The 12,038-nt window shown below is 46.0% G+C and overlaps 1 protein-coding gene across 2 annotated transcripts in view; it reads right to left on the bottom strand.

The window, feature by feature from the left end:
- LOC134936125 (complement C3-like) overlaps positions 1-12,038 on the bottom strand; it is a 674,806-nt gene that overhangs the window by 502,245 nt on the left and 160,523 nt on the right. The gene's annotated exons all lie outside the window — the stretch shown is intronic.

Here is a 12,038-nt window from a genome sequence, read left to right as displayed (position 1 = left end):
CACACACATACCGACATACAGCACACACATAGGGAATGCTCTGATAGAGGACAGGACCCCACTAGCCCTTTGGGGAGACAGAGGGAGAGTTTGCCAGCACACACCAAAACGCTATAATTATACAGGGACAACCTTTATATAAGTGTTCCTCCCTTATAGCATTTTAATATATATTCATATCGCCAAATCAGTGCCCCCCATCTCTGTTTTAACCCTGTTTCTGTAGTGCAGTGCAGGGGAGAGCATGGGAGCCTTCCCACCAGCATTTCTGTGAGGGAAAATGGCGCTGTGTGCTGAGGAGAATAGGCCCCGCCCTGTTTTCGGCGGGCTTCTTCTCCGGAGTTTGTGATATCTGGCAGGGGTTAAATACATCCATATAGCCTCAAGGGCTATATGTGATGTATTTTTCGCCATACAGGTATTATACATTGCTGCCCAGGGCGCCCGCGCCCTGCACCCTCCGTGACCGCTGTGTGAAGTGTGCTGACAACAATGGCGCACAGCTGCAGAGCTGTGCGCTACCTCATGAAGACTGAAAGTCTTCTGCCGCCTGGTTCCGGACCTCTTCAATCTTCAGCATCTGCAAGGGGGGTCGGCGGCGCGGCTCCGGGACGAACCCCAGGGCGAGACCTGTGTTCCGACTCCCTCTGGAGCTAATGGTGTCCAGTAGCCTAAGAAGCCAATCCATCCTGCACGCAGGTGAGTTCACTTCTCTCCCCTAAGTCCCTCGATGCAGTGAGCCTGTTGCCAGCAGGACTCACTGAAAATAAAGAACCTAAAAACTTTTTCTAAGCAGCTCTTTAAGAGAGCCACCTAGATTGCACCCTGCTCGGACGGGCACAAAAACCTAACTGAGGCTTGGAGGAGGGTCATAGGGGGAGGAGCCAGTACACACCATGTGATCCTAAAAGCTTACTTTTTGTGCCCTGTCTCCTGCGGAGCCGCTATTCCCCAATGGTCCTGACGGGGTCCCCAGCATCCACTAGGACGTTAGAGAAAAATGGATGAACTACCTAGATAACAATCTGGACTCCTGGGACAGACCTGCACTGTTTTGGAACGCATCTAAAACTATTATTACAGATCATACTTATTTGTCTGCAGGCAAAAGAACAAGTTGCTGGAAAATAAAAATCCCTGCATGATTCACTATCTAGGGCACTGCGGGACCATCTCGCCTCTCAATAAAACTGTCTGTCTGCTGGTGACTATGGCTAAAACGGGGAAGTCTTGGCAGTTTATTGCAGAAATTGAAAACCCACAGACAGGAACTCTTATTGTTGTTTCCCCAGACATTTTGAATTTTTTTTTACTCTCATACTAATTTATAGACTGCTCTTCAGTTGATCAAGACAATTCTGATGAATTAATGCAAAATGTGAACCTACCACCTCTTACTTTGTGCCAGTGGGAATCCCTTAATGAGGACATTACCCTAGATGAGATTATAACGGCCATTTCTAAGGTCCACTTGCATAAATCCCTGTGTCCAGGTGGCCTCTCTAATGAATATTACAAAATCCTACAGCCCATATTACCCCAGCTGTGGCTGTAGTGGTTGTGTCCTCTCATGACCCCCACTCGCACAATGCACTGATAAGATTAAATTCCATAAAAGCATTTGGTAGTGTCCTTTGGCCACATTTACTTTCTATTCTACAGTATTAGAACGTTTTATGATAAGCATCCAAAAATAAGAGATAACAGCAGCATATGGGTGGAAAGAAATAATTGAAGAAGATACTTCAGCTGTTGCCCATGGGTTCATGTCAGAGATTATCACTCAGTAGAGGAAGGGTTTGGGGGTCTATGCTCCGCTAACAACCAGGAAGCCTAAACTTGAATAAAAGCATGTCCACGGTCATGGGAGCGAGCGTACACATGTTCCTGCATTAATACATTGTGCCACAACTTTTAGCCCATGATAATGTATAAGGACACATCTGTAGGTCTGGCAGAGATGACCACTGACCATGATCATCCAATAATGGAACCTCATAGAAAAGGATCCAGGATAAAACTGGATTGTGCCAAATAGGGGTCAAGGAAGATGTTGGGGAGGAAAGATTCATTTTGAGAGAGTAAAAACTCCCAGAGTTTAGTATTCAATTATATAGTGAGGAGCAATTTGGAAGCAGAGGGGGTCAAATAGATAGGTCAAATCTTGGAGATTAACATACTGTAGGCTGATTCAATGTCAAGCCAGGAGATAGAGCCCAGGAGGAGAGAAGGAATATTGCGTCCTAAGAAATGGGAGGCCAGAGAGTAGAATTTGACATCAGGAAGATCTCTACAACCTCCTGAGACCGACCTTCCCAGGACTTGAACTATAATCTGTGGAAATATGTGGTTCCAAATAAAGCAGCAAGGGATTTTTGAATTGTACAAGGAAGGAAGCGGGAGCAGTGATGGGGAGGGTCTGAGCCACTTTGGTATAATACTCATCTTGATGGCTAGGATCCTTCCCAGTCATGAAATTGTAAGTCCATTCCAGAATTTCAAATAGGCCTGCATTCTGGAGATCAGAGGTAGGGCATTTTCATGAAATATAGAATCGTAGTGAGAGGTCAGGAAAATCCCCAAGTACTTGATCTTTTGGGGTTGCAATTTGAACTTTAAATTAATTATGAGACTTTCGGTGTCCGGAAGGGGAACAGCATGGATTGCGACTTGGAATAGTTAATCTTTTTGCCATAAGCAGTGCTATAAGACTGAGGACAGAAAAAGGTTAGGGAGAGAAATTGCCGGTTGGGTCAGGGATAGCAGAAAATCATCTGTGAAATCTTGGGATTGGTGTTGGCCACCTGCACACCTTGTTTATAAGGATGAGATCCAATTTGGGAAGCGAGCAGTTCATTTATAAGGGTGAATATCTGAGGCTATAGGGGGCAACCCTGCCTTTTGCCAATACTGATGTGGGCCAGACCAGAGAGTACACCATTGATCAGGACTGCAGCAGAGAGGGTAGAGTACAGGGACAGGACACCAGTGAGAAAGTTGCCAGACATGCCAAAGGCTTCAAGAGCAGCTTTCATATAACTCTCTTTCAGCATCTAAAGAGAGCAAAAAAGAAGTGGATCTCCTGGAGTTTGCAATATGGATAAGAACAACAGCATATCTGGTGTTACCCCCCATCTGGAAACCCGGGATGACTCCTACCTGGTCATAATTGACCAAGGAAGGGAGAAATCAGTTTAGCCAGTTCATCAGGATTAATATCATAACTTTTATCCCGATTTCATTGATCTAATTCGTTATTTATACATATCCCAAACTACCTTGCTTTTACTTAATGGCTATTGCAGTGATCTTTTGATTGTGCATTGTGGTATGCGCCACTGCTGTCCCCTCTCCCCACTTTTGATTAACCTGACCATAGACTCCCTTTTGCATCCATTACAAAACAATGCCCAATTTATGCAAATTAATATCGGTTCCAAAGAAATAAAGTTGACTGATTTTGCGAATTACATTTTATCTACCTGCCACAAACTTTTAGTTTGCAGATTTTGGCTACAAGTCCGTAATTATTCTCAGGAACATTTGGTAATCTAGCTGCCTATAACCCTAGAATGGGCACTGGTTGGCAGTCTCCCACAAAATCTAAAGATCTCAAGGGTGGTGGTTACAATAGCGAAGGAGGCCAGTATACAAACCCAGATTCATAATTCCATGAGCAGTATCTTTTGCGCATTGTGGAGAGTGGTCCACCCATTACTATGTGATCTCAAGGGGTGATGGGTGAGCATGTTTAATGTTCACTTATGGGGCAGGATGTAATGGAGAACCCTTGATGAGTGGGATTCCAACCGATCTCGGACGTTTTATTAAAGGGGCAATCACTTACAAGGTATGGTTTTACCTGGTGGACCTTTTCACATAGAAAATGGACCCATGTTAAGCTGGCTTGCCGCAAAGTTCTAATGCTTGTCCTGGCATTTTCAACTTCTGTATGAAAGAAGAAACTGAGCTGATGCTTAGATCTAACCCATGACCCAAAAGCCAGAAAACCATGGTCCAATCCCAGGCTTCTATCTGAAAGCAGTATTATTAAACAAAGACAGTCTTAAAAAGGTTGAATTCGGGTGACCGGCCGTCGGGATCCCGGCAGTCAGCAAACCAACAACGGTATCCCAGCCACCAGAGGGGTGAGCGCAACAAAAACAAAGGATTAGGATATAACATGGATTGAAGAGAATTCTTATTTGGAAAGAGCTGAGCAAAACAAGGGCTGTTTGATGGAGGTTTTTTTTCAATAATGGATTTTTTCACTGTCTGATTTTTTATTGAGTTCCATAAAATTTAGGCATTACCGGGCTTGTCGGGACCTGTAGTTTGCCAGGAAAAACAATACATTTAATTCCATTTTTTACAAGTTTATTCTCACACCAAACTCCCAAGGTTGAGGACGGGACCTAAAGCTACTGTATGAGCACCATGTTAGTTATTACTAGGAAATACAGCCCTGTACTGACCAACCTAAGGCTGGTTTGTTTAGCTCTATGCCAAAGGGACCCCACACCGGGGGTTTTCCTTCTACAGTGATTCCAGTCTTTGCTGGCAATGCCTAGTGTGGGTAGTAGCAATTTCAGGGAGACCTCACACAATTTGCGTCCTTATATTGCCGTTTCCAGCACTGGGCCATCAGTTTATTGGGCTGATTCGGATTTGTATGCAAACCCAATGCTTTGCATACAAATCCGATAGTTGGGGATCTGTGCAAATGCAGCACAGGTCCTGCGTCATTGCTCTGAGTCCCCCCTTAGCAAGACTGACATGTTGTGGCATATAGGGGGTGGAATGGGGGGCGATGAGCGGAACCGTTCTGTAGGCCTACAGACACCTCCTGAAACATTAGAATTTTAGTTGTACAGTATTTCCCAGCTGCATCCCTGTGGTTGTGCAATGCCGTACAAATCGAGATTAGGCCCTAAGTTAGTTTGGAATTTTAAGGGGAAGGGCATAGCAGCACTGCAGTTTTACAAGATTTGTTCTAGATATCACATCATAGGCAAGAAGAAGGTACCCCTGTCTACTGGGCTCTTATAGTATAAAACATGGTGTTTCACAGTTACATTCAATCTGCAACATTCTCTTAGAGAGCAAAGCAAAAAAGAACAAGTAACATTGCACCTACGTAAAAATAGGATTTTAATATACCTACCGGTAAATCCTTTTCTCGTAGTCCGTAGAGGATGCTGGAGTCTATTTAGTACCATGGGGTACAGATGGTTCCGCAGGAGCCCTCGGCACTTTAAGACTTTTTTACAGTGTGAACTGGCTTATCCCTCTATGCCTCTCCTCCAGACCTCAGTATAGGAACTGTGCCCGAGGAGACAAACAAACTTCGAGAGAAGGATTTACTTTAAGCTAGTGGCGAGATTCACACCAGCTCAAACCATTCAACCATGCCGCACAACATGGCATACAACTCAGAACATGCCAACGAGCATGAACAACTTTACAGCAACTGCTGAATAACAACTTAACACGTGATAACTTGTGTAAGAAGAAAAAATATAATGCAGGAAAAAGGAGCACTGGGCGGGCGCCCAGCATCCTCTACGGACTAAGAGAAAAGGATTTACCGGTAGGTATATTAAAATCCTATTTTATCTAACATCCTAAAGGATGTTGGGGTCCATTGAGTACCATGGGTATGTACCAAAGCTCCCAGTATGGGCGGGAGAGTGCGGATGTTCCTGCAGAACTGACTGACCAAATTTAAGGTCGTCATCAGCCAAGGTGTCAAACTTGTAAAACTTAGCAAACGTGTTTGCCCCTGACCAAGTAGCTGCTCCGCAAATCTGTAAAGCTAAGACCCCCTGGGCAGCCGCCCAGGAAGAACCAACTTTCCTCGTAGAGTGGGCCTTTACCGAACTCTGTATTGGCAATCCTGCCGTGGAATGAGCGTGCTGAATCGTACATCTGATCCAGTGTATAATCAGCTGCTTAAAAGCAGGACACCCAATCTTGTTGGGATCATACAGGATAAACAATGCTTCTGTTTTCCTTATACGAGCTGTTCTCGTGACATAAGTCTTCAAAGCTTTGAACACATCCAAGGACTTTGAAACAGCTGAGGTGTCAGTAGCCACTGGCACCACAATAGGTTGGATCATATGGAAAAGAGACACAACCTTTGGAAGAAATTGCTGACGCGTTCTTAGTTCAGCCCTATCTTCATGAAAGATCAAATAAGGGCTCTTGTGAGACAAGGCCCCTAACTCAGACACCCGCCTTGCGGATGCCAAGGCCAACAGCATGACCACTTTCCAAGTGAGAAACTTTAACTCAACCTCTTACAGAGGTTCAAACCTATCTGATTGAAGGAACTGCAACACCACGTTAAGATCCCATGGTGCCGTAGGAGGCACAAATGGTGGTTGGATGCACAGAACCCCCTTCACGAACGTCTGAACCTCAGGAAGCAAAGCCAACTGTTTGTGAAAGAAAATGGAAAGGGCTGAAATTTGGACCCTGATAGATCCTAATCTTAAGCCTGCATCCACACCAGCCTGTACAAATAGGAGAAGACGTCCTAATTGAAACTCCACCGTTGGAGAATTCTTGGATTCACACCAAGATACATATTTTCTCCAGATACAATGGTAATGTCTAGACGTTACTCTTTTCCTGGCCTGAATAAGTGTGTGAATGACTTTGTTGGGTATACCCTTTCAGGCTAGGATCTGGCGCTCAACAGCCATGCCGTCAAACGTAGCCGCAGTAAGTCTTGATAAACAAACGGCCCCTGCTGAAGCAGCTCCTTGCGAAGAGGAAGAGGCCGAGGATCTTCTATCAGTAACTCCTGAAGATCTTGATATCAAGCCCTCCTTGGCCAGTCTGGGACAATGAGGATTGCCCAAACTTTTTCTCTTCTTATGATCTTGAGAATTTTTGGTATTAGTGGAAGTGGAGGGAACACATACACCGAATGGAACTACCACTGGGTCACCAGTGCATCCACTGCTATTGCTTGTGGGTCTCTTGACCTGGAACAATATTTCTGAAGCTTCTTGTTGAGATGAGATGCCATCATGTCTACTTGAGGAACGCCCCAACGACTTGCTAACTCTGCAAAGACTTCTTGGTGGAGGCCCCATTCTCTTGGATGGAGATTGTGTCTGCTGAGGAAGTCCGCTTCCTAGTTGTCCACTCCGGGAATGAAGATTGCTGACAGATCTCTTGCATGTCTTTCTGCCCAGAGGAGTATTTTGTCACCTCTGCCATTGCTGCTCTGCTTTTCATTCCGCCCTGACGGTTTATGTAAGCCACTGCTGTTACATTGTCTACTGGATCTGTATGGGACAATCTTGAAGAAGATGCGCTGCTTGTAGAAGGCTGTTGTAAACAGCTCTCAACTCCAGAATGTTTATGTGAAGAAGTGTTTCTTGACTTCACCATCTTCCTTGGAAGTTTTCCCCTTGCGTGACTGCTCCCCAACCTCGGAGACTTGCATTCGTGGTCACTAGGATCCAGGATTGAATCCGGAACCTGCTTCCTTCTAGGACAGGGCTGGCCAAACCGGTCCTCGAGATCTACCAACAGTTCATGTTTTCCAGGCCTCCTGGAGATCTGTAGAATTGTCAGCTAGGAATGAATGCAGCACATCTTAATTAGTAATGACTACACCTATGCACCAGCTAGGTGGTCTGGAAAATGTGAACTGTTGGTAGATCTCGAGGACCGGTTTGGCCAGCCCTGCTCTAGGAGGTGAGAACTGCGTAGCCACCACAGGAGTGAGATTCTGGCTTTTGTCGACAGTAGTATCCTCTGGTGCATGTGTAGATGCGATCCGGACCACTTGTCCAGTAGATCCCACTGGAACACCCTGGCATGGAATCAGCCATACTGTAGAGCCTCGTAGGCTTCTACCGTCTTCCCCAGCAGGCGGATGCACTGATGAATCGACACACGTGCTGGTTTCAAAATTTGTTTGACCATCTTCTGGATTTTCAGAGCCTTTTCCACCAGTAGAAATACTTTCTGTGCCTCAGTGTCCAGTATCATTCCCAGAAATTATAATCTCATCATCGGTTCCAACTGTGATTTTGGAAAGATTATGATCCAACCGTGCTGTTGAAGCACCATCAGGGATAGTGCAATGTTCTGCACTAATTTCTCCCTGGATTTCGCTTTTATCGGGAGATCGTCTAGGTAAGGAATTATGTTGACTCCTTTCTTGCGTAGGAGAACCATCATCTCTGCCATCACCTTGGTGAATACTCTCGGTGCTGTGGAGAGCACGAATGGCAATGTCTGGAACTGGTAGTGGCAGTCCAAAAACGCAAACCTCAGGTATGCTTGATGTGGAGGGTAAATGGGAACATGCCCATCCTTGATGTTCACCAACACCATAAATTCCTTCTCCTCCAAGCTGGAGATTACTGCCCTCAGGGACTCCATCTTGAATTTGAATCTTTTTAGGTAAAGATTCAACAATTTTAGATTTAAAATTGGTTTGACCGAGCTGTCCGGCTTTGGTACCACAAACAGGCTTGAATAAAATCCTTTTTCCTGTTGTAGCCAAGGGACTAAGGTAATTACCTCGTCCTGACATAATTTCTGTATTGCTTCCATTATATTTCTTCTGTCTTGAACAAAAACTGGTAAGGCTGATTTGAAAAATCGGCATGGGGGGAGATCTTGAAACCTTGGGATACTATTTGTAGTATTCAAGGATCCAGATCTGATTGTACCCAGATCTGACTGAAAAGTTTTAAATGCGCCCCCACCTGAGCGGACTCCCGCAGGGGAGCCCCAGCGTCATGCTATGCTTTTAGCAGAAGCAGCGGCTGACTTCTGCTCCTGCGATCCTGATGCTGTTGTAGATTTCCTACCTCTACCCCGCCCTCTTCCTGTGAAGAAGGGGGTACCTTTGTTTTTTTTGTGTTTGTTGGGCCAAAAGGACTGCATCAGATGTGAATGATATGCTTTATTTGCAGGTGCCTCTGCATAAGGAAGAAATGCTGATTTACCTGAGGTAGTCATTGAAATCATGGCATCCAGCTGGTCCCCAAATAGCGCCTCACCCTAGGGGAGTGCTTCAATATTCCTTTTTGATTCTGCATCTGCATTCCATTGGCGAATCCACAGTGCTCTGCGAGCTGAAATCGCCATAGCTGAGGATTTTGATCCTAATAACCCAATATCCTTCATAGCTTCCACCAAGTATCCTGCAGAATCCTTTCTGTGACCGAGAGTTAAGACCATATCATCCTTATCAACTGTGTCTATATTTGCTAGCAAGTTGTCTGACCATTTTCCAATAGCGTTACGTACCCATGCACAAGCAATGGTGGGCCCGAGTAACGTTCCGGTAGCCATACAAAGGGATTCTAAGGTTGTCTCTAATTTACGGTCAGCAGGCTCCTTTAATGAAGCCAACCCTGGGGCAGGTAAAATTATTTTCTTAGACAACCTAGAAACTGATGTGTCTACCCTGGGGGGTGTCTCCCATCTTTTCCTATCTTCTTCAGGAAAGGGGTACACTAAACGTATTCTTCTAGGAATATGAAATTTCTTTTCTGGATTAGACCAGGATTTTTCAAAGAATGTATTCAATTCCTTTGAAGGAGGAAAAGTTATCACCAGTTTCTTATTTAAATTAAAATAATCCATTTCCTCAGGTTCAGGTGTTGTTTCTGTAATCTCTAACACCTCCCTAATAGCAATTATCATACATTGAATTATTTTTGCTAACTTGGGGTCCACCCCTCTCAAATCCCCAGTGTCGACACCTGTGTCGGAATCTGTGTCTGTGTCACATTGCATAATCTGCACAAGTGACCTCTTTTGGGAACTTGAGGTGTCCCGTGTGGATGACGCGGAGGGATCAGCAAATAGTACATCCTCCACTGACTTTCTCCAGTATTTTGTCTGTTGTTCAGACTCAGAGAATTTTCTAGAAAGCTTTAACATATTACTTTGTAATTTTCTCACCTACCTTCTGTGAGGGAAGGGCTACCACATTAAACTCCTGCGTATCTAACATAGCTTCCTCAGGGGATGAGCTCTCTCCACTGTCTGACATGTCACGAACGTGCACTTTCACACCACAATTACACAGGAGAGCTATCGTGACAGACCCACACTAAAATCTGTCAGAGTAACGCAGAGAGATTTGCCAGCTCACACACTGCGCCCTATATGAAGAGAATTGTATATGTATATTTATTATACAAAACCTTCAGCCAGTGGCGGAACTAGCGAGCGGTGGGCCCAGGTGCGACAAAATGCTTTGCCCCCCCCCCCCCCCCCCACATCCCATCCAAGTCCATCCCCTCACCTCTGGAGAGGATCTGGGGAGGGGGGACCTGGTCAGGGCCAGAGAAATGGATACCTAGCAACAGTGCCGTAACTAGACATTTTAGCACTGTGTGCAAGAAACGGCACCCCTGCATGCAAACCAGAGGCAGTGCGCGTCGTAGGCGCGCGCAAAAATACATAGTGGCGTGGCTTCGTGGGGAAGGGGTGTGGCCACAAAATAATACCAATTCATAAAACGGTGCACTGTAGTCTCCATTATTCAAATTACGCCGCACAGTAGCACCACTACACACGGTAGAGACCCTTTTACACCTTACGGCAGACAGATTCCTCTTTTTACACATTACGGCAGACAGCACCCCCTTTTTACACATTACGGCAGACAGCGTCCCCCTTTTTACACATTACGGCAGACAGCGTGCACTTTTTACACACAACGGCAGACAGCGTCCCCTTTATACACATAACGGCAGACAGCGTGCCCTTGTTACACATAGCGGCAGACAGCATACACTTTTTACACATAACGGCAGACAGCGTGCCCTTGTTAAACATAGCGGCAGACAGTGTACACTTTTTACACATAACGGCAGACAGCGTCCCCCTTTTTACACATTACGGCAGACAGCGTCCTTTTTTTACACATTTACGGCAGACAGCATACACTTTTACACATAACGGCAGACAGCGTCCCCTTTTTACACGTTACGGCAGACAGCGTCCCCTTTTTACACATTACGGCAGACAGCGTCCCCCTTTTTACACATTACGGCAGACAGCGTGCCTTTGTTACACATTACGGCAGACAGCGTACCCCCTTTTTACACATTACGGCTGGCAGATTCCTCCTTTTTACACATTGCGGCAGGCAGATTCCCCATTTTTACACATAGCGGCAGGCAGATTCCCCATTTTTACACATTGCAGAAGGCAGATTCCCCCTTTTTACACATTGCGGCAGGCAGATTCCCCATTTTTACACATTGCGGCAGGCAGTCCCAAGAAAGAAAGAAAGAAAGAAAGAATGAATTATACTTACCCTCTCCGCTGGCTCAGGCTCCTCGGTGCAGCTTCTGACAATTCCCGGGCAGGAGAGAAGGAGGAGGAGGGAGGTGGAGGAGGGAGCCGCAGCAGCGCTGTGTTATTGGTGGAGGCGCTGCTGCTGCTGCCCCTCTGCTTCACTATAGGCTGTTCTCGGAAGACAGCCTATAGTGAAGCAGAGGGGCAGCAGCAGCAGCGCCTCCACCAGTAACAAAGCGCTGCTGTGGCTCCCTCCTCCACCTCCCTCCTCCTCCTTACCCCCGTGCCGCTGCGCTTCTCTCCTCTCCAGGCGGCTGTGTGCTGCGGGCAGCGGTTGCCCGCAGCACACAGCGGCATGTAATGAGTCAGTTTGACTCATTACATGCTTTGGGCCCCTGGACAGAGGCGGGCCCCAGTGCAACGCACTGGTTGCACTGGCGGTAGTTCCGCCTCTGCCTTCAGCACTTTATTTCAATATTAGGCACGCTCACCCAATGTAATAAACACTTCCCCCCTCTCTATAACATACTTGTTGCCAGCAGCTTCCCTGTAAAATAAAAAACATAATAAAGTATTTTCCAGTAGAACTCTGTAGAGCTCCACTAGCGTGCGTTCAGTCTCACCGGGCACATTTTCTAAACTGAGGTCTGGAGGAGGGGCATAGAGGGAGGAGCCAGTTCACACTGTAAAAAAGTCTTAAAGTGCCGAAATCTCCTGCGGACCCATCTATACCCCATGGTACTAAA

The sequence above is a fragment of the Pseudophryne corroboree genome, chromosome 6, assembly GCF_028390025.1.
Source record: "Pseudophryne corroboree isolate aPseCor3 chromosome 6, aPseCor3.hap2, whole genome shotgun sequence".
Lineage (NCBI taxonomy): Eukaryota > Metazoa > Chordata > Amphibia > Anura > Myobatrachidae > Pseudophryne > Pseudophryne corroboree.
This window is presented reverse-complemented; position numbering and strand designations above follow the sequence as displayed.